This window comes from Eschrichtius robustus, chromosome 6 (assembly GCF_028021215.1).
Source record: "Eschrichtius robustus isolate mEscRob2 chromosome 6, mEscRob2.pri, whole genome shotgun sequence".
Taxonomy (NCBI): domain Eukaryota; kingdom Metazoa; phylum Chordata; class Mammalia; order Artiodactyla; family Eschrichtiidae; genus Eschrichtius; species Eschrichtius robustus.
The window spans coordinates 99,500,320-99,524,174 of NC_090829.1; positions in this window are offsets into that span (position 1 = coordinate 99,500,320).

A 23,855-nucleotide genomic window follows, 5' to 3' on the forward strand; every position below is an offset into this window, starting at 1 on the left:
CCAGGCATGCAGTCCAACCCTCCCATTGAAAACTACTAAAAATGCTATGTAACTGTACTTAAAATCATCAATGAGTAAGCAACAAAGAAAGGAATTATCAGGCTAAAATCTTGATAGGTGAAGACAGAGATCCAGAGTGCTAAGCTAGCTCTAAATTTCACTTTAATTCTGAGGACATTTGTGTTTTTGTTTTGTTTTGTTTTGTTTTTTATACTGCAGCTTCTTATTAGTCATCTATTTTATACACATCAGTGTATACATGTCAATCCCAATCGCCCAATTCAGCACACCACCATCCCCACCCCACCGTGGTTTTCCCCCCTTGGTGAAAATAAACTTTTTTTTTAAACTTTTTATTATTATTATTATTTTTTGGCCGTGCCATAGGGCACGTAGGATCTTAGTTCCCCAACCAGGGATCAAACCCGTGCCCCCTGCATTGGGAGCTCAGAGATTTAACCACTGGGCCACCAGGGAAGTCCCTCTGAGGACATTTGTTGAACTAGTAATCTTCAGCTTCAATTTCCTCATTGAGTTTTATGAGACAGGAAACAAAACTCAGGTGTGGAGTCTAATAAAGGAGCCTCCTCCCAAAAGCTGGGACAAGAGCACTCTACCCTCAGCATAAAGATGAACTGTAGATGCTGCCCCTCCACTCAGAGAGGCAAATACAGGGAACATATGAAAAAGATTAAGAGACACGAAGGAGAGAATGCGATATTGCACAGACGTGTAATTTTAGTTTCATAAAGAAATAATAAAGAGAACGGGAAGCAATATCCAAAAAGATGATGGCTGAGAATTTTCCAGAATTATTGAAAGACATAAATCCTCAGGTGCATAAACCCCAAAGAATCCAAGGCAGATATTAAAAAGGAAATCCTAACCAAAATGCATTAGCTTGAAACTAGAGAACGTGAAAAACGAAAAAAAACTTTAAAGTAGTCAGAAGGAATAAACTGGCCACCTACAAAGGAATGGTTGACAGCTGGTTTCTTACAGCAGTAATAGAAGCCAGAAGCCAGTATAGTGATACCTTCAGTATGCTAAGCAAAAATAATTGCCAATTAGGAATTCTAAACCCAGTAAAACTATCCTGTAAAATCAAAGGCAAAATGACATTTTCAGGCAAGCCTGAACTGAGTTTACTTCCAAAATATTATCACTAAACTGATTTCTAAAGAATGTATTTCCAAAGAATGTATTTCAGAAATGATGAAAGTGATCCTAGATGGAAAAATCTGAGCTTCAGTAAGAAATGATGGGCAAAAATAATGGTAAATTTAAATAAAGATGGGAATGAGGAGTAGGTTAATACTGAAATACTGAAATAAAGGGCAAAACTAAAATATTGGAAATCAATAGAACTACAGTTGGGAGGAAAGTAACTGAAGTTGAAATTGTGTTGTTTGAAGCAGGAGAAAACCAGCCTGGCACTCAACTTTTGGTGTGGATAAAAAAATTTTTTAATTCTGTTAAAATATACATGCAACAAAGTAAAAAAAAAAGAAATTGTACTGTTTGAGAGGTAGGTAAAAATGTTGATTTTTATGGTATGCATGCTATAATTTATAGGAAGACAATTATAAGGATAAAAATAGGGTATACAGCTTCAAAACTAGTAAAGGAAAATAAGAGTGAGGAAAATAATTTTAAAAGGGCAAGAAATGAGAAGAAATAGGAGTATGGAAAAGGCAGAATAAATAGAAAACACCAATTAAGATAGTAGATACAATTGTGAAAGTCAATAATTACAAAAAATGTAAATGAAATAAATGCTTCAGCTAAAATATAAAGATTGTTAGATTGGAAGAGGATTGAAAAATGTATCAGGCAAGTGTAGCCAAAAGAAAAATGCTGTAGCTATTTTAATATCAGCCAAAATATGCTTTAAAGCAAAAAGCATAGTTAGATAGACTCTTCTTAGTGATAGAATATTTAATTCATGAGGAAAATATAATAATTTAAAATTTGTGTGTACCTCATATATCTCAAAAGGAATAAAACAAAAACTGATAGAACTAAAAGAGAAATGAGTCCACAATTATAAAAGGTTTTAATGTACCTCTCAGAAACTTAGCAATGGGACAAAAAAAAAATCAGTAAAGAAAGTGAAGATTTTAAATAATGATTAATAATCATGTCCTAATGGGCATGGATAGTAACATGTCCCCACAACAGAATATGCATTCTGTATAAGAACACAAGGGACATTTGAAAAAATTGACCATAGAGCAGTCTCAATAATTTTTAAAGTCCTGTATTGTTCTTTGAACACAGTGCAGTTAAGCTAGAAATCAATAACCAAAGACACTCCACATATTGAGAAATGAAGAAGTATATTTCTAAGAAAATCATGAATCAAAGAAAATATCATAATAAAAGTAGAAAATATTTAGAATGGAATGATTGTGAAATACTACTATCAAAACTTATGAGATGCAAATAGAACAGCAATTAGAAATTTTAGGTTTTAATGATTATATCAAAACAGAAACAAAGATTGGAAGTCAATGAGTGATACATTCATCTTCAGAGGATAGGAAAAGAACAGCAAAGTAAACCCTAAGAATATGGAAGGAAGGAAATAATGAAGACTTGGGCTAAAATTAACATAATAGAAAATGAGCATTGAATAAAAAGGATGAACAAAAATAAAATTTGGTTGTTTGGAAAGACTAATAAAATTGACAAATCTTTGGCAAGATTAATCAAGAAAAAATGACCTGTCCCAACTAAACAATGGGGAATGAAAAAGGGGATAAAACTGCCAACGTTAAGGAGATAATAAAAGGATAGTATGAACAGCTTCGTGCCAGTTAATTTGAAAATTTGTATGAAGTGAACAAATTCCTAGAAAAATATAGCTTACCAAAACTGATTCAAGAAGACATAAAACACATGCAAAGTCATCTAACCATTAAGAAAATTGACAGATAAAGATCTTCCCACAGAGAAAACTCCAGGCCTTACATGGTTTCACCATGGAGTCCAACCAAACATTCAAGGAACAAATAATTTCAATTTTACAGAAACTATTCTAAAGTAGAGTAAAAGAGGGAATATTTCTCAACTCATCTTATGAGGCCAGTGTAACCTTGATACCAAAAACCTGATGTGGACAAAACAAGAAAGGAAAATTGCAGGTGAATCTCATTCAGGAGCATATGTACAATAATCTTAAACAAAATATTAGCAGAGCCAATCCAGCAATGTCTAAAAAAAAAATACATCATACCCAAGTTGTGTTTATTTTAGAAATGCAAGGTTTTAAAAAGCAGTAGAAAAATCAACTTTATTCTCCACATTAACAGATCAAAGAAAAAAAATATTGTTGTCAATAGATGCTGAAAAATGGTTTGATAGAACTCAACATCCATTCATGAAAAAAACTTAGCACACTAGAAATAAAAGGGAGTTTGTTAACTTGTTAAAGAGCAACTATAATGAAAAAAGCCTACAGCAGGTATCAAAGTTAAAGGTGAAACAACGTTTTCTCTTCAATATTAGCAATAAGACAAGTGTGTCTATTTTTACAATTCTATTCAATGTTGTACTGAAGACTCTAGAAAGTAAAGTTGAAAAAAATTAAAAGGTATTAGGGGATTAAAAAGTAGTAAGCAAAATTATCAATAGCAGATATGATTCTTTGCATAGAGAATTTTAAAAACTACAAGTAAAATATTAGCATTAATAAAAACTTAGCAAGTTTGCTATATATAAAGTTAATTGCATTAATTAACAAAAATAAAGTTTAAAGGTACCGTTTATAGTAGCATCAAAAATATAACTATCTAGGAATAAGTATAATAAAGATACGAAAGGCCTTTTTGGAGGAAATTATAAGGATATTATTATCATTGATCAAAAAAGTAAAGCAACTTACATAGATATCACATGCTGGAAAGTGGAGATGGATATGTATGAACCTAGGCCTGTCCAACTCGAAGATCCGTGTTTTCCCCAACACAGTGGCCCTGATTTGGGGGGCCTCCCACGTGTGCTCAGCTCTACATGGCTCCTGGGCCTTGTCCCACTTCCTGGCTAAAGAACAGTGACAACTTGTGTCGTCTCCAGGGTCTTAAAGACTGGCTACCATGACCATCCCTTCATCTCAGGTTGTCTCAGCCTCCCTCAAGGATGAGATACGGGCATTGGCATCTGGTCCATGGGCAGGTACCCCACCCAGCTGCCTTAACACATGGTCCGACCTTACTGGAAGAGGTTCTGCCCAGATGAACTGGACGACATAATCCAGAAATGTAAGGGAGTTGAAATGGGGTGAATTTTGACCAATGAGAGACTATATATGAGAAGGAGTTTACAGTTAATAGCTTGCCTTTCTCCTCCACCCTCTACAAAGGACTTTTCTATGCAGATATTCTGGAGATGTCCCTCCTTTGTGACCAAGCAACCAGCTGTGTTTTCTTATGAAGCTGTGGCCAAATCAGTAATGTACCACTTTATATGTGTTCCTCCTTTTCCCCTGACTCACTTCCTTTTCCTCTCACTCTTGCTTTCCTGAGATAAAAACTCTCAAAGCACTAAAGCTTTTCCTTGGGGTCTGATTTCCAGGGAACCTGGATTTTGATACCCACTAAGGCTCAACAACTTCTCCGAAATTCAAATAGGGATCACAACCTATTAGTAGGCTATAAAATCATTTATAGTGCATTGCTATCAGCATTTGGAAACACAATGAAATAGAGGAGAAACAAATCATCAGCGTGTACCATATGTAATGAGAGTAAGTACCCATTTCCTGAATCTGTTATTTCAGTTTATGTGTGTGTTTTTGAGGATGTGAATATGTGTATTTGAATAGTGATGTTAAATTTGTGTTTTACTGTGTGTCATGGTCAAAAAAGTTTGAAAGCCAGTGGTCTAGGCAGTGGCTACATGGAGTAATGAGCTTATGTTATAACTGTGACTTCTGTTTGCACATTCGCAAATGTCCTATCTGTGGCAGTTTTTGGTCATCTAACTCCTTATTTCAACAAGTATTGAAATGTATAAAGAACCCTCATATGATTTCCTTATGTATGGTCAATTTACATTTGCAACTGCCATGTTGGAGAAAGAGTACTTTGAAATACTACTTCTTTCCTTGGAAGCTAGATGGCATGCCTTATTTAGAAAAATAAAGAGGATTATCTAGTGAATGAAATTTTATTTAATGTTGCTAGATGCCTTTGTGAGACTGTGGTTATACAGGCAGATCCATTTTTCTAGTATTGATAATAGTCATTGATTATCCAGGTAACCAACATAATATACATTGTATTTTCCCTTAATGACGTTTTTTTCTTTGAAAACTATACCCACTCTTCCAAGTGCAGTGACCTATTTGATCTCTTTGGAACATCCTGATTTGGAGACTCCTGTGAGGAAAATGCAAGTCTCAAAGCTGTGTATGTACTTTCTGACTTTAAAAACAAACACCCAAAGCAGGTTTTAGTTTGCATTTTGTGTACTGACTTAACCTATTAACTGAGAACAGCTGCTGAGTTGTACTTGGTGAAGTATTCTGAGATAAAATTCTCTGATAAGACACATAAAAGAGAAAAAGAAGAAAGTTTGTGAAGACAGAGAACAATCTTTAAGGTATGATCCAAAAATCAAAGAAATGGCAAGTGGTGTCTTAATTCCTCTGTGATTCTATGAAATCTGCAGAAAGGCAATTTGAATAGATTCATACTCAGTTCAGAATGCAAGGATATGGTTAGTTGCCAAGACCCAATTGAGCTGCTTTTAATTTTATAATAATTCCTGGGTAGCCAACTGATAGACCCAGCTTTCTCATTTGGTAGTCATAACACAATTATTTTTACAATTACTGCCAAACCTACTGAGAATTTAACGCATTTGGAAGTCTCTGAAGAGATTTTTTTTTTTTAAACATCTTTATTGAAGTATAATTGCCTTACAATGGTGTGTTAGCTTCTGCTTTATAACAAAGTGAATCAGTTATACACATACAATATGTTCCCATATCTCTTCCCTCTTGCATCTCCCTCCCTCCCACCCTCCCCATCCCACCCCTCTAGGTGGTCACAAAGCACCGAGCTGATCTCCCTGTGCTATGTGGCTGCTTCCCACTAGCTAGCTATTTTACATTTGGTAGTGTATATATGTCCATGACACTCTCTTACCCTGTCAGATTTTGAAGTTCATTCTCTCCACACCCAGATGATCAGACCGTTAAAGCCTGGCAAAGGCAGAGAGGCTGTTTATTCCTTCTGCATGTAATTATTGTACAATAAGTAGTAAGCCCCCTCTACATCCAGATAATAACTGATTTGTTATTCAAAGTATTAGTGATATGCTAATTCACAAGTATTAGTGATATGCTAAGTGAATTTAAAGAATAACATTTAAGGGGAAGAATGAACACTAGTTTCATTCTTGTAGAGCTATTTCAGAAGGTATACATTGACCAGAGGAGATTTGATTCAATATTCATTATTCTTGCTCTGGAGTCAGTAGTAACAAAGGTCAAGATGTGAGGGGAATGTATTTTGCAGAAGCAGCCCGACCTAGGACGACGGGTCTGTTGGTCATCTTCACATCTGTGCAGAAGTCCCATCATGGTCCCCTTTGCATCTGGCATGCTTCTTGATCACCTTTGTGGCAGATCACATTAACTTCCATGCATTCATCTAATTTGCTATATGACTTGTTCAGTTTCTCCCATTAAAGGTCTACAGTTTATTTTCCCACCCCTTGAGTTTGGGATTGGCACTGAGACTTGTTTTGGCTGATAGCATCAGGTGCAAGTCCACTGTGCCAGTTCTGAGCTTAGGCCTTAAGAGACTTGCTGTGTATCCACTTGTTCTCTTGTGCTTCAGCTATATTTGTGAGAAAAACATTCCCAGACTAATGTTAGTCTCAGGAGAGGATTGATAGACATGTGGAACAGAACCATCCAGCCAAGTTCAATCTGGATTAGCTAACCTCCAGTCAACCAACACTGCATGAGCTAAGTAAGTGCTTATTACTGTATTGCACTGATGTTTTGTAGATGTTTGTTATGCAGCATTATTTTAGTAATAGTTGACTGACAGACCTTCTAAATCCACTTGTGGTTTTTCAGTAAAACTCTTGGCCCTGTCAGATTTTAGAAGTTTATCTTTGCCTTGTGGATTAAATAAGGAATTAAATTGAAGCTCTGGCTTTGTTCTTGAGCTCTAAATCCATGTATACACTCCTTCTGGAGCTTCTAGGGACTTCAACTAGAGGCCAATTCTAGCAGAGTATCACTTGACCTCTACACACTAATAATTCAAAAGTATATGTGTTCAGCTGCTTTGGCCAAGACTTTGTCTGTAGTTAGTCAGTTTCCAAGGATCATACTTCCACTATTTCTTTTGCTCCCTCACCATGCCTGAGGTTACAGGAGGCTTCACTTTGGAATCCAGCTGAGCTATAAGAGCATTCAAAGACACCATTACCTCAAGCAACTTTGACATGTATAGGAGTTACTGTTGGGTATGTGGAAAATGTTAAAATTATTAATACAATTCTTGCAGGAGAAACTTTTCCCCTAAGTATTCTTTCTGGAATTATCTAGGAGTTTATTGAGTAAAATCTAGGATCACAATCACTGTGCTGTGCCCTTCCTTATAATAAGTTCATGACTTCTCACCAAAGGAACTCACGTGTGAATGCATATCTTATCCAGCCACAGATATGATACTTCAGTAAAAGTGCCTGCATAGGTCCTTCTCCATCTCCTGAGATCTCTGTAGCTGACAGGCTGCTCCTGACATTTTCTAGAACACAGTTCACCTCTGCTCTCCCATCAAACAGAGGTGAGTGAGTATAGTGGTGGGATAGGATATGTCGTGGAGTCACAATGGCCCCACTTGAATACTTGGAGAATATCTATATCTCAATTTGATTTGGTATATTGGAGCCCAGAACAAGCTCTCATCATCAAGACAATGTAAAGATATAAAACTAGGGTAATTTTATTATTATGGATGCCTGGAAATTATAGAGAAATTTGTTCCTTAGACTCAGGATGGAAAAGGCACTGTCATACTCATCATCCAAATGACGTGCCCATAAAAATTTATATTCCCTACCTGTACTTGAAGCAGTCCCTTGAACATAGGTTTTCAAAGGTCTTTGGTTGCATTCAGACAAGCTTCTGGGTGTTCTTGGGAGAAGAGTTTGTTTTAGAGATGGCCTAAAGACACCTAAGCCAGTGCCCTGTACTCCTTTCCCATGGAGACCAATCTAATCATGCCCCTCACTCTAGGACTGGAGCCCAACTCAGTTACATCTCTGGAGGTTTTAGTGCAGTGGTTATCAGATGACAGACTACTTTAGATTCACCTCATAAGGTGCTTGATAAAAAGTTCTAATGCCCCACTCTAAGAGATGTATTGAATCAGAATTTGGGGATAGAGGCTCTAGAACATGCATTTTAACAGGCTACCAGAATGATCTTGATGCACAGAAAATACCCTGAGACACAGGCCTTATTTTTCTGGGTTACCTGAAGCCTTAAGCCTCCTTTGACCATATCGGTCAAAGCTTATGGGGCCTTTGAATTGTGTTCGGGACTGCCACGTCAATCAGTCAACAAACATTTCTGGGCATTTACTATGTTCTGGCATGTTCTAGGATCCAGTGATTCAACAGCAAACAGCTGAAGCAAAGACCTTCCCTCAAGGAACTTAAAGATGAACATGTACTGTCCCTGCAAAATGCCTTGATCCACCAGTAGCAGTAATTTCTAAATACAGATCCAGAGATTTCTTGGAGTCCCTGAAATTAATAAAATGGACCTCCTCCCTCAACCTAGAGATGGCCAAATAAGGCCCATTCTTTTAGCTGGACTCATATCACTGAGTCCTTGCAACTGTAACTACATACTCACTTATCACTCTTGCACAGATGGACCTAGAGTCTCATGTTCTGAATTCCTCTAAACACTCTCACTTAACTGAATCTGCTGTTACACTTGAGGGCAAGTGTCAATCTGCTCACTTAGCATTGTCTTGCATAGTCTCTGCTGAACACATTGAATCTGAGAAAGCCATTTGTTGTAGAAAGTGTTTTTAGCCTAGGAAGTCCATACCAGCTGAGCTCTTGCTTACTTCCCCCTAAAAATATATACAAAGATGTGCTAGACCCAAACATGAGAGTCTGTGAAGAATCAAGTGTTTTATTATTATGTTAATAAAGGAGAAATATATGCTTAGAATTCCATTTTGACAGGTCCTGAATTTCTCTGTGAGCAAGGACAGGTAGTTTGAAAAATCTAGTGACTGCCCTGCCACAATTCAATACTCTGTGTTATACCTGGAGAAACCAGTGTTCCCAAATAAGAATACTTTTCAGAGTACCTTCTAGTACCTATAGAGTCTTAACTGGCTCCTTAAGCTTCCCCACCACACATGGGCTCTGCAAAATGTAACATTCCTTGTTTTTGAATGACATTCCAACTCAGTCCTCTGGATGCCCACAGAGGACTTTTGAACCTGAGATGGTAATCCCTGAGACAGTCTAAAATATCTCAGAGAACATGTCCTGAAATATGCTCAAATAACTCTAGAACTGCTAGCTCAAGCTTCTAAGGTTTGTCCACATTGTGCTGGAACAGTCAGTCTGTCCTCTTGGAAGTTTATGGAAGCATCAAGAGAAGTTGGTGAGGACCTAGAGGCAGTGAGGTATTCCAGGAGTCCAGCCTAGCAAGTTCAACTCAGATCAGGATGGACTCTGAAATGCTGATGTGGAGTTGTTATTCCTTTCCCACCCCTTCTGTAATTCTAAGTGTACCCAGCATCTGAGATTTATTAGATTAACAAATGTCAGTGAAGAGTCTTTGATTTGCAAATGCTAAGACTGCATGTTTCCTGTGAATCTCTATTGACTCCATTTATCTACCATTGGACCATGAGAGATCTGAAAATATTGCAGAAGACAAATTTAACGGTTCAGCCAGACTCTGATACTAAAAGCCATGATGAGGGTGGGAGATCAGAGAACCTCCTAGCTACCAGCTACCGTCCTGCAGTAAGACCACAACTGGGAACCGGGCTAGGAAGCCCCAGGGAAAGGAGCTGTCCCTAGTTTTGGTGCTGACTGCCCACAGCTCCTTTGCCCTACAGGGAACAGGAAGAAGTTGTGTGTTAATAGGCTGGTGGTCTTGGTGAGTCCCATCTAGAGACACCTGAGGAGAGAAGAGACCAGGAGGGGACGGGTAGAGAGAAGAAAGGAGTGAAGAGGAACAGTATAAAGATATAAATCTGAACTGGGTAAAGATGTCCTGTTTGGCTGCTGTTTTTTAGCCCCTTTGTAGGTAATCAAGAGAGAATCCCAATACTAATTTGACTGTATGAAGGAAACCAGATACAACCTGATCCTGGGATTTTTTGCCATGTATCCAGTAACCCATTGAAGAAAACAGCCTCTTAGAGAGGTCAGAACCATGGTAAAACTAGTTTAGTTACATCTCCACAACCTCAAGCTACTGCTTTGGTTTAAGAAGAGGGGTGAAGGTTGTACAAAAAGATGCAGACACTCAGAGGTTTAGAAAAAAGAACCCCCAAACCAGCATAATCTTTTATGTCTTAATTGGAGCCATGAGTCATGCTTCTATTAAGCAAACTCAGCCAAGCACATCCAGACTAATATCTTACATCTGCAATCATCATAAAGTTCTAATCATTGGAAACAAAGTATAAAATCTTCTGCTGTTGATGGGGGTGGTCTCAACAAATCCTATGGATGGTGCCCTGGAATGCATGATACCAGTCCTTGCTTTGATTTGTCTTTCTTTAAGGTCTATAGCTGTCTTCTGTGTACCAAGTCACTTTCCCCACCAATCAGAGTTAGGATTCAGGGCAATATGGCGGCATCTCTTCCCACATATCTTGTAGCTGAAGCCTTACCTCCATGTCTATTCCCTGCTTTGAAGCTTCACCTTATGAGCACTGGACACCAGATAGACGTGGGTCCCCCCCAAAGATTCTTCCAGTCTTTCCTGCCTCTTAGCCTACTTTCTGGTGTCTGTCTTTGTACGGACATATCATCCATAACAGCAAGTACTGCCTATCTGTGTCCTAATGTTGACTTCTGCCTGGCATCATTGTTGCTATATCCTCTTCTTTTCCACCTACTGACTAATTCCTGTCACAGATTTAACTCCCATTTCAAACAGACCCTTTGAAACAAAGAACTTTGCAAGGTAGTTTTTTGTAGTGGTTAGGAGGACAGACTCCAGAGCTAGACTGCTTGGGTTTAGATTTTTGTCTGTGGCTTTGATTAGCTGTGTGTCCTTAAGCAAGTTACTCAAGCTCTCTGTGCTTCAATTTATTTGTCTATAAAATAGAGATAGTAATAATAGAGCTTACCTCATAAGACTGTTTTGAGTATTAACGGAGATCCATTTCCTTCTTTATAAACTAGGCCAACAAAAGCATAACACATGTTTGTATATGCTAATTGCTTTATGTATATCATCTCTTTTGATGCTCACAACTCTCTGAGGTATGGCCATTTTTATCCCCATTTTATAGTTAAGGTCAGAGGAATTGAATAACATTTTAAAGATTAAACACCCATCAAATTGTATAGCTAGGACTTGAACATATAAGCCTCACTCCAAAGACTGAGCTTTTTACTTCATGTTACATGACTTTGTATTGGCTAATTGTCCCAATCCAGGCCCATTTTTGCATCTCAGTTGGACTCTCAAGCCTTTACATCACCTAGTCCTGGTTTGCTCAGATTCCTGATTAGCCCCCATATTGTGTGACTTACTTTGTTACAGTAGCTTAGATAGAGGGCATTGATCACAGCAGAGTGAACATTATAGAACAATATTCCTTTTGTCTTTCTTTCCTGCTGAATTCAGCTCATTCAAAAGAGTAGTCACCTAGATGTAGTCTTAACTATATGGGACAAGAGGGCTTCTGCTTCACCCAAAGAAATCCAAGTGGGTGCATGAAGGTGCCATCTTGTGTGTGTAATGATGTTCCTCCAGAAACACAATGGGAGTGTGGATCAGCAAAAAAGGTAAAAGAAATTAAACAGGGGGAATGAAGGAGATTTTGAAAGGCAGAAAAGAGTTTTAACTTAGTAGAAGGCATTGAACCACTTTGAAAACATTCTATTAAGGCCTGAATTAGCACAAGATGTTTTAAATATAAACTTCATTTTAAGGTCAGAATAAAAACAAAAATAATTATGAGGACACTTCCTTGCAATGAAATCTAAAGGAGAGGCAAAGGCTTGTCCTAAACCTCTGTGAATTTTTTAAAAAAAGCTGCAAGATGCGTGTGCGTGTGTATGTGTATGTGTTACATGCTGAATGTTTTTTTGTCCCCTGCTCCTCCAATTCGTGTGTTGAAACCCTACCCTCCAATATGATGATATTAAGAGGTAAGGTCTTTGGGAGGTAATTGGGATCAGTGATGAGGTCATGAAAGTGGAACCCTCATGAATGTGATTATAAGAGACCCCAAAGAACTCCCTCACCCCTTCCACCATGTGAGGGCCCAGCAAGAAGTCAGCAGGTATACTAGTCCCTGACAATACTGGCACCCTGATCTGAGACTTCTCAGTCTCCAGAACTTTGAGAAATAAATGTTTGCTCTTTAAGCCACCCAGTTTATGATATTTTTGTTAAAGCAGCCCCAAAAAACTACGACTGTGTGTGTGTGTGTGTGTGGTTTGTTTTTTAATCCCCTCCCTCACAAAGTGGTGTGAGAAGCCAGTTTGAAAATGACAATGTGGTGGTTCCTTTAACCCAAAGGAGGTCCAAAGTTGCTAAGCTATTTATATTGCTTTTTTTGGACCTCACATTGGAACTTAAGTGCTTTAGAAGTGTTGAAGGAAAAAGAAAACCTTCAAACTACTCAAAGATTTGAACTGCTTTGCTATCTAAAACTGTACTTGAGAGACATTTATAAAACAGAAGGAGGAATTAATCAAAACCTTCCACTAAAAAAAGAAGCAGGCAGCTAAAAAGAAACCACCATAGAGAATAAATAGAACTCTTCAGATTAAATGAGTCTTTCCGGTTCCTAGCCACTGAAGCACTCTGAGAGAACGTATAATTCTGTCATTATTACTGTTATTATTAGGTAATTGTTTCAACTTAACAAGTTATTAATCTTTTGTCCTGTACAAGATGTATTACTATATAATTAAATGGAGTAATACTATGGATACACGGTTGCTGGTTCACAGTGTGGCTTTATATTAATTATTTCATGATTAGTTATTCAAGAAAGAACTATGAAAGAACTAAAGCTTTTCAGTGAAAAATGTTTTCCTCCTGAATTCACAAAAATAAATTTGTTACTACTTTTAAAAAAATTTATTTAGTTATTTTTATTTTTGGCTGTGTTGGGTCTTCGTTTCTGTGCGAGGGCTTTCTCTAGTTGCGGCAAGCGGGGGCCACTCTTCATCGCGGTGCGCGGGCCTCTCACTGTCGCGGCCTCTCTTGTTGCGGAGCACAGGCTCCAGACGCGCAGGCTCAGTAGTTGTGGCTCACGGGCCCAGTTGCTCCGCGGCATGTGGGATCCTCCCAGACCAGGGCTCGAACCCGTGTCCCCTGCATTGGCAGGCGGATTCTCAACCACTGCGCCACCAGCGAAGCCCCTGTTACTACTTTTTGATACTTGCATCTCCACGAAGAGCAACGTTGATCTATTTCATCTTAGTGTTTTCTTCCAAATTTCTGAGTTAGGAGAACATTGTCTAAAATACTTCCTGCCTCCTCTTTCTGCACCTCTTTCTTATTTGGATCCACCCCCTTCCTCCTTAACTGCCCACACCTGGCTCCTAGAGTGTCCCTCAATTTCTGGCACCTCGGTGACTGTATTTGATTCATCTGAGGCTATTCTACTTTATGCTGGTGCTGCATAGAGCGCCTTGCTGGGAATCAATCTCCTACAGCTGTTTCCTCACCTTCTCTTTCTTTAAATTGCAGACACTCCTTCCTTCTCCATGTTCTCAACTGATGACCTTTCTTGTTATGTCACTGGTAATAAAGAAGCAATCAGAGCAGGACTTCCTCTCTTTTCTACCACCACATCATATCTGCCCCAGTGTTTTACTGCCTTTCCTCCCTTCCAGGTTAACTGTGCCAGCTCTGTTCTAAAGCTAAGTCCTCCACTTGCGCATTGGACCCGTTTTCTTTTGTCTAACTCAGACTGTTCTCTTGCAAGTATCCCATTTCTCTCCTGCATGAATTCTTCCATTTCTACTGGATCTTCCTATCGGTATACAAACTTGTTGTCATGACTCTCATCCGAAAAACCAAAAAAACCCCTCCTTCAACCCCCTCATCCTCTTCCAATTTCTTCCCCATTTCTTTATTCCTTTTGTAGCAAATTTCCTAGAAAATTTGTCTATTTTTTGTCTCCCCCTCCTTTTCTCTCCTTTCCTTTGAACTCACTCCAGTGAGGGTTTGTCCCCATCATGCCAGTGAAACTGCACTTCTTAGTGTCACCAATGACCTCAGTGTGGCCAGATCCCATAGGTAATTCTCAGTCCTCACCTTGACCTTTCAGGAACAACTGAAACAGTTCGTCACTCCTTTCTTTTGAAACATTTTTATCACTTGGTTTCTAGGGCACCTCAGTTTCTGGTTATCCTCTTTCAGACTTCTTTGCCTGTATTACTTCTTTTTGGGAAAAAATTCTTCGCTGATTCTTCTTCCACTATCCACTTTGAAACACTGGAATGCCCTAGGGCTCCCTGGACCCCTTCAGTTCCCCATGTATACTTATCTTTTGGGTGACCTTATGTTGTTCAACGGCTTTAAGCGCATCCACTTCTATCTCCAACCTTAATCTCTTCCCTGAGCTCCAGACACTTTTATTCAACTGCTTACCCAACATTTCCATTTGAAAGACCAATATACAGCTCAAATGTAACATGATGAAGACAGAATTTTTAATTTTCCCCACTGAATCTGTTCCTCCCTGGGAAGTCACCACTATCTACCCGGAGGGCTTAAAGCAAAAACCTAGGGGTCATTCTTGAGTTCTTTCTTACTAAGTATACTTATCCAATCTTGAACCTTTTCTTGTCACTTCTACTTTCAAAACATCCCCTAAATCCATCCATTTTTCACTGTTTCTATTGCTGTTGTCTTAGTCCAAGCCACTGTCAACTTTCTCCTTGGTCTTACCTCTCAGGCATCCATTCATTTAGCAAATACCTCTAAACCCCCAATGTGTGCCAGGCACTATTCTTGGTATTGATTTTGCAGCAATGAACAAGCCAAATAAAAATCCCTGTTCTCAACGAATTTAATTTCTGTCTTAAGGAGATTCCTCCTTATTGGCTTCCCTGATCTTTTCTTTCTCTCTCCCCTCTCTTTAGTCTGTTCCTCACCTAACAGCCAGAATAATCTGTTTAAAAAAATCTAAGTAAGATCAGCCCTCTAGTGGCTCCTCTGACCTCACCTCCACTGTTCCCCCTCAGTTAGTTCATGCAACCTCCCCTTACCTCCGCCAAAGCACACTAAGTTCATTCCAGCTCCCTGGATTTTGTACTCATTCTTCTCTGCCTGGAAAGTTCTTCCCTCAGCTATTTGTGTGGTTTGCAACCTCACTTTATTCAGGCTCTCAAATATCACCCCAGAGAGTTGCCCTGATCACCCTCTCTTAAAGAGCTGCCCTTTATCACTCTCTGTCCTTTGACCTTTGTCTGTTTTCTTTGGAGCATTGACCATTACCTGACATACTATATATTTATTTCTTTTTCTGAATTGTATTTTCTCCCCCTAGAATGTAAGCTAATTAAGGTAAAGATTTTTGTCTTTCTTATTTCCTGTTTTTTCCAGCGCTCAGAATATTGCTTGCAATATGGTGGGCTTTGAAAAAAATATTTGATGTATAAATGAATTCATGAATGAAAAAATCATATGTTAAATTGGAGAAAAAGCCCACTAAACTTGGAATCAGGAGAGCTGGATTAATAACCCTGGTTCTGTCATTGTCTAGTTATGAGACATTTGGCGCGCCTTTTTGACCTCCTTGGGTCTTAGTCTCTGTATAATGAGAAGTCTGGGCTGTGAGCCTTAAGATCCCAATTCTAACATTCCAGGTTCTGTGTGCGTGGTGTCTTCACTCTAGAGACCAACTCCCACACCTCATTTGGCCCAAACAGGATTGATGGCATTTTTTCTAGAGCTGCTGGGAAGTAGACATGGGCTTTTTCTTTTCCTTGTATTCTGTCAGGGTTGAAATCCCTGCCAGGAGGGAAGTCACAACATTTGCATCTGCACAAACATTTCAGTCAAGAACGTCCCCAAGCCTACTGAAGGGAAGGAGCCAGAGTGGGGAATATCACAAGGGAAGAGATTCAATGGAGATTTGATCAGAAAATTTATTACATTTGCTTTCGATCACAATGCATACTCAGGTCTGCAATCACTTACTCTGTTAGGCAAAAATCCCACTGGGAAAAAAAAGCATGTGTGCACGACTCCATCTGTGTGAGCCCCTGCCAGAAACATTTATGAATCACTTGTCTCCTGATAGACAACTTGCTTTCCTAGTTTGCAATCATATTTCCGACAGATGTTGCCTTTGAATTAACCATTGTCTCATTTTAAACGTTTTCTCCTATCTGAGACGATCATATGGGCAAATCTCCCCTACCATCAAAGCTGGAAGCACTTGCTCAGCATTAAAGGAAGGAGACATTTGGGGCAAGCCAGGGATCTGGAATCCAGAATCAGGGATAAACACTTCTCCACAAGTTTGGAGTTTGGTATTTCTCAAGTTCTGGCGTCAGGGATGTTTACTCTCAGGTTATGCAAAATCCCAGTTTGGGTTCTGGAAAAAATGAGCTGACTACTTTGCCTGAAAGGAGTTTCTTCCTAGTTCCTGGGGACATCTTGCTTTTATTAGGCCATATCTGTTGTTGTGTTGTCTATGCTGAGCAATGAGGGTGTTACTCACTGTATGGAACCTATTGCTATTGTGGCCTTTGTTGTATGGTGATTTGTATTCTGTTTTACATCAAATCTGCTTATAGCCATCTTGTCTGGATCTCAAATGTTACTGAGAAAATTTGGAAGGTAAATAGATTTTCTTTTGGGCATATTTAGAAGTTAGCACCCTATGTTTACAGAAATTATTATCTTCACTTTTGAGTCACTCTGCCATTCAACCTCTGTTGATTCTTCATGAACTTCAATTAGATTTCCCTTCTCTTTTTTTCTTTAGAGATAAAATATTAAACAAAACCCTATAAAGCAAGTTTTATTCCTTTTTAAATACCATGTCTGAATGTGCCAATGGTGTGTCCAATTTTGGATACATGAGCTTGAAGTCAAATGCAAATTTTAATTTCCTTTAAAAGGAGCTGATGAAAATCCATTGTGAAAACGTTATGAGAAAAATCTTATCTTATAATTGCAGCCAAGATTCAAGCCATTATTTAAGACATGAAGCATTTGGCAACAAAAAGATTGTTGTCACTAAAAAGGAAGCCTAACACATTACTCCTGAGCCGAGAAAAAATAATTTAGCTGTCATTGTTACTGAAGGAGCAACACAGGAAGATGGCAGAAATTAAAATGAGCAGCTTTATCTGGAATAATGTAATATATATTTTTTCACCTAAGAAGCAGAGAGAAACATTTGGTGATTGGTTTAAACCTCTCAGAGAGAGAGAGAGAGATATTCATTTATTGGTTAGTACCTGACATTTAGCTAAGTTTGTATTCCCCTAATGCATATAGCTAAGAGAAAGCCAGTAGAACTTTACCACAGTGGTAGTAAAGAGATAAGAAGTTCTTTTCTCCTTATATTATTAGCAGCCTGAGGTCTGTAACTTAATAAAATTGTTGCCAAATTGTTAGATATTCTTATACAATATTCATTTTTGGAAAGAAGGCTTAGAAAAAGGCCACTGAGGTCATCCTGGCTGGGCTTACCTTAGCCTGGATGAAGAGGGCAATGGGCACTGGAGATTTGCACAGGTAAGTGTTTGGAAGGCTCTACTATTTTTGGATGCTACAGAAAAGTCCAGTGTACCTCTCATCAACTCTTTCCAAATAGTTCCTCCAATTGTTCCATCCCTTGATGGTTATCCTGAATCACTGTGTAAAATGGTTCTAGCTGTCCCTTTTCTCATCTCCTCCCAATGCAGTGTTATTTCTCTCTCTCCTTGATATGAAAGAAAAATTGATGGACATAACCCCAAAGATGTTTTCAGCTGGGTTTCTTATTCTAACATATTATCTCATGAATATACCATTTCCTTGTCAATTATGCTTGCCCTAAACTTGAATTGCACTTCTGGGTAACTAGGTTGTCTTTTTCCATTTTGGGGGCGGGGGTGGTGGTGGCGGGCGGCGTGAAGAAAGGGATGGCACATTGAACTTAGGCCATAAAGGAGCGATTAACGGAGGGGCTATTTTCAACGTTGTGGGCAAAGTTAATAAAAACCAACCAGGGATGGGGAAGCACCTCAGTCTCACTGGTCTCCTATCCTCTGATCTCCTACTGGTACCTCCTGTTGACCACAGTCAGTTGGAAGCCCAAGGGGATGCCTTGATGCAGGTCAACCTCTTAAGCACAGAGCAAGGTGGAAAAGATTGATGTGTGTATCTGGATGGACATATAGAGAATACTTAGCACATGAATTACCTCTGGAAAACTGTCATTTTCCTCCTTTCCTAGTACTCTTTGGGGTGCTTTCTTATCCTGTTAGCTGGTGTCCTTAACAATCCAAAACTAACACTTATGTGAGTGTTCAGATGAACCAGGGAGCTGACACATGAAGTAAAGGAAAAGAATCAAGGGTTCTAGTGTATTCACTTTCCATTCACAAACTTAACAAACCTAACCAGAACATAGGAAAGTAAATCTGCTGCACTGTACGGTCTTCTCTTGTGGTACTAAGTGTGGTATAAATTGGGAATAATGAATAATGAGTTGTCAATTCTTCAGGCCCGAGGCAGGTAACTGAGAGCTCATCATATTAAAATTTTTATTTTCATTACTGTGGTTCTATTTCATTTAGGGTATTCCTTCCTTTTCTATATTTACATCCTTACCCCAATCATCTTTCTTTTTCTATCGCCATTTTATCTTCTCACATCCATTTGAATGAATACCTTTTTTTTTTTCCTGACATTGATAAAATCACTGCTGTAATTAGCTGAAAAACTATCAGTGTGTTTCCTTCAGCCTCCTTCCAGAGTAAGGGAGTTATAGGCTAGTTTCTTAAGCATGTGGGAATTCTTGGCTAAGTAAGGGAAATATTTTAAAGGTGGACTATATATATTCATATACATATATTCTGTGTGTGTGTGTGTGTCTGAGTCTGTGTGTGTAGGGTCCTATATAACCACTCCTCTGAACCTTCGCCCTGGAGTAGATTATGGAAACCTCGGAAACCGTCCTCATCTCATGGAGGATGTAAATATCCTTCCAAGTTTGTGAATGACCCCCATTTCTGCTCCCTGGATTCTCTCTTCCCTGAGTCCTCACGCCACTTCTTTATCAGATGATCTCTAACATTCTGTTGGGTTTCATCTAAATGTCCTTTTTTTTAGGGAAGCTTCCGCTGATTCCCAAGGCTAGGATGAATCCTTTGTTGTGGAACTTACTATACTATAAATAATCTCTCACATCTGTCTTTGCCTCTGGTTCATAATTTCCAGAAAGGCAGGAACAATAAATGTCCTGTTCACCACCATATCCCTCAACATCAAACATGCAGTAGGCACTCATTAAATACTTGCTGAGTAGAAGTTGAATTTGCTAGAGCCAAAGACCAACCAAGCTGCAACCAGGGTGGTTTGGAAACAAGAGCTTTGTCAGTCACATTCGGCCACCCCACACTGTCAGGCTTTTCAACAAAGTCTTCTATCTTTTCTTTTTTAATAGCTTTTTTGTTTGTTTTTTGGTCAGTAGCAGGTTTAAAAGTAGAATTTTGCATTTAGCTGCTAGTATAGTGGAATTGCAACCTTACTGCAATTTACAAAAGCTCCAGAGTCTGGCAAATATTTTTGCCTGCTGCATTTTTGTAAGTATTTATTTTGGGAAGAGGCTGCAAATTTAACTTTCTTTTCGTGGTCCCTTTCTTGCCTTATTTTTGTCTGAAGGAAACTGATATGAAATGAACTGGAAACTTTAGCATTCTCTTTGTTCTTCTTTAACTATATTATTAAAACAATGTGGAAAGAACACTGGACTTGGACTCAGAAGCCCCAGATTCTAGGCCCCAATCAACCATGTTTTCTCATCTGTAAAACTGAGATAATAATAACAGCAATTGCATAGAGTTGTTGTGAGGGTTAAACGAGATGATCCACATAAAACATTCAGTGTAGACCTTGGCAAATAGTAAGTGCTCACTCTACTGATAGTAGAGGTGATGGTGATGGTGATGATAATGATAATAGATGCTAAATTAACATATCTGAATACTTGTTATTGTATCTACATCAAAGGATTGGGGAGGTCACGTAAGAATGAGAAAAAATATGTGAGAGCACTTTGTGAACTACTTAACTCTAATGTACAACATGAATAATAGTAGGAATGGTAGTGGTAAATAATGGTAAAAATAAATGTTGTGTGTATTTAACCCCTATTCCCAATAGCATTCAGTTCTGTTCTGAACATACTATTCTGTTTTTCTTTCTGTTTCCTTACTTGGGGAATCAAGAGTAATGATTGGGAATGGACTTTAAATGAGCTGGCAAAGCACTCATTAAATGCTTTATCTTTCTAAATGTTGATGTATCAGTTTCAAAACCTGAAAAGTTAATTTCACAGGCTCTTTTACCTACAGTGTCATGAATGCCAAGAAAATTGTTGATCTAACTTTACAGTTGTGAAAAGTAACACTTAGTTGTCAAACAAATACTGAACTCTTTCTGAACTGAAGGAGATAAGCTTGCTATAAACTTGCAAGTCATTGCTTCTGGTTTTGTTTTGTTTTTCAAAGAAAAAAATGTTGGTTTCTTTCATTCTTATCACAAATAACACTAGTATCCAGATTGCCAGCTGCAGTGGGGTCCCTAACAAGAGAGGTTCATTGCATTCTAGGCCAGCATTTTCCTTCCCAGATGCCTTTGCAAGGAAGCTTTAAGCTTAGTAGAGTTTTAACTATAGCTAACTCTTTTCTGTTGAAAGCCACTGAAGAAAGAGGTATTTTCAGAGAATTTAAGTATGTGGAAAATTCTGTGGATAATCTCAGAACTTCAACTTCTGATTTCATCAAATTTGACTTGAGAACTTCTCTTTCTTTCCTCTTTGATTAGCAGTATTAATGAGAAATGAGTACCTGATAAAAAGGAAAAAAGATAAAAACACAATATGGAGTACTGAGAATTTATAATCAGCCTTTGAAGGATTTTGAACTTCGTGTTATTCAGTAGATGCCTTCTGAAAAGTTGTTTGCTAATCAAAGCCATAAAATATTAGATCTAGAAGGTGCCTTGAAGTCCATGAGTTAACTTCCTTCCTCTGCCAATGAGGAAACAGATACTTCAGTTACTGCCAGGTACCCCTTATGTATGAATGTTATATTTACTATGCTTTTCTGCATCTCTCTTGTTTGGTCTTGGTTATCACATAAACATTTACCAGCAATGAGTATAATTAGTGTTGGCAAAATATAAATGTTAATGCCTTTTAATCAGCTAGGCTTTTAGAAAACTTGGGCGGAAAGCTTGCAATAATCCTACTTAGCTCTAGAGATGAATGGTGCAGCAAGTTTTAAGAATTCTTTATTCTAATTAATGATGGTGATAGAAATGGCAGTCATGTTCACAGCGATAGAAGAAACTGCAAAGGCATGTGTTGTGTGTGTGTGTGTGTGTGTGTGTGTGTGTGTGTGTCCTGACTTCACCACATTTCGCTTTCCCAACTTTCTTGTTACATTTCCTTCTAGCTTCTGTATTATTTAGCAATAAACCTGGGTGAAAGGCAATGTGTCGACTACCAAATGTTACTGGAGCAAATCAACCATATCACTGTAAAAACTGATCATATTTCCTTGGTACATGAGGAATTGGGCATCTGTGCAATCTGCCCTTCCTGGATGCCCTAGTATGGCTTGAAATTGACCAGTTCTCTCTCATAACTAAAGCTTTGGCCATGGGCCTAACTCCGTTCCTTCTATTTCCTTTTACTGCTTTCTGATAAGAACTGTGGGATTTGGTGCCCTGAGGACTGAGAGGGTTAGGATACTTCTACTGCTGCAGTTTAGATCAAAATAGTTGGAACCTAAACATTTAGTTGTTTTTTTTTTTTTTTAAGTTCATTTAGCCACTTAGCCATTGATTTTTTAAAAAATTATTTAATTTATTATTTATTTATTTATTTTGGTCTGTGTTGAGTCTTCATTGCTGCGCGTGGGCTTTCTCTAGTTGCGGCGAGCAGGGACTACTCTTTGTTGAGGTGTGCGGGCTTCTCATTGCAGTGACTCCTCTTGTTGCAGAGCAGGGGATCTAGGCACGCAGGCTTCAGTAGTTGTGGCACACGGGCTTAGTTGCTCCATGGCATCTAGGATCTTCCTGGTTCAGGGCTCAAACCCGCGTCCCCTGCACTGGCAAGCGGATTCTTAACCACTGCGCCACCAGGGAAGCCCTAGCCATTTATTTTAGAACAAATTTGTCATGAGTAATCAAGGTGAATATTAAAATGGATTTTAATAAATATAAGAAAATACTTGCATTTCAAGAATTATGTTCACATAATATCTACTTTTTGGATTTTAGAGTCTTACACTGGAGCACATACCAGTGATTGCCCTAAAAACCTTTCCACGGACAGATGCACGTCTATGACACAATGAGCACTGTAGATACACTGTCTAGTTTCACCCAAGCTCTTCTGCTGGGGCTTTCCCCTACACCTCCAGAGCCTTTCCGCATGACAAGAACTCTACCAGACTCTTTTTGAGGGGAGCTTGCAGTATCCTAGGCTATAGAACATAAAGAAGAATCTGTGTGGTACCTTTGGATTGGGGGGGGGGGCAGTAAACTCCAGGCGTGGGTGGGCTTCATTTTGCTGGATATGCCCAGTGTGGCCTACAGCCAACTCTGGATGGATGGCGTTTTCTAAGAGAGAAGAGTGGCTAGTATGACTCCTCAGCTTAGGCAGCCTGGGGAACTCACTCAAATGACCTTGAGATGTGAGGGAAGGCGTGGTGGGTGGGCTGCTCTGGCTTCTAAGAGGGACGTCTGTACCAGACAAACAGGAAAGGTGTTTTCTAATATTTGCCTACTCTTTCTGGTCATGTGCCCCTTCTCCACTTCAAGTTTCTCCCCAAGCTTGCTTAATTGCTGTTCTTTGAGAAACATTTTTATTTTTCTGAGATTGTGACCTTTTCTCATTTTTAGTGTTAAAATGCCTTTCTTTAACAAAATGATGGTGATAATAGACGGTGTTTCTAGTTTTTGACGGCCCACTTGGCAAAATCGGCACTTGGCAGCCTTCTGCCAGTTTCCCACATTGTTTTTGTGTTTGTTTAACTTACTGGTCACTGAACTCCCAGTCCGGAGTACAAGGGTGTGCAGGCTCTCAAGGGCAGGTGTGGCCAGGAAAGCTCGCGGAGAAGGAAGATCTTTCAGACACTGTAGATAGCATGGTCAAGGGTATTGAGGGCCAAAGGAAGGGAGGAGCAAGCAGGTACTTGACAAGAAGGAGGTTAAGTCAGAGGAAATGAGGTCAGGCAGCAAGGAGTGGGCCTTGCAAAGTTCAGAGCATAGCAGGTAGACGAGAAGCCAGCTTTGAGACAGGGTTACACAGCACAGGTGCATGCCGATCTGGGGTCAGGGCTCTTTCCCTGAAGCACGTGGGTGGTCCCAGACCTTGAATGGATACCACGTAGGTCAGAAGCCTGAAATTCCC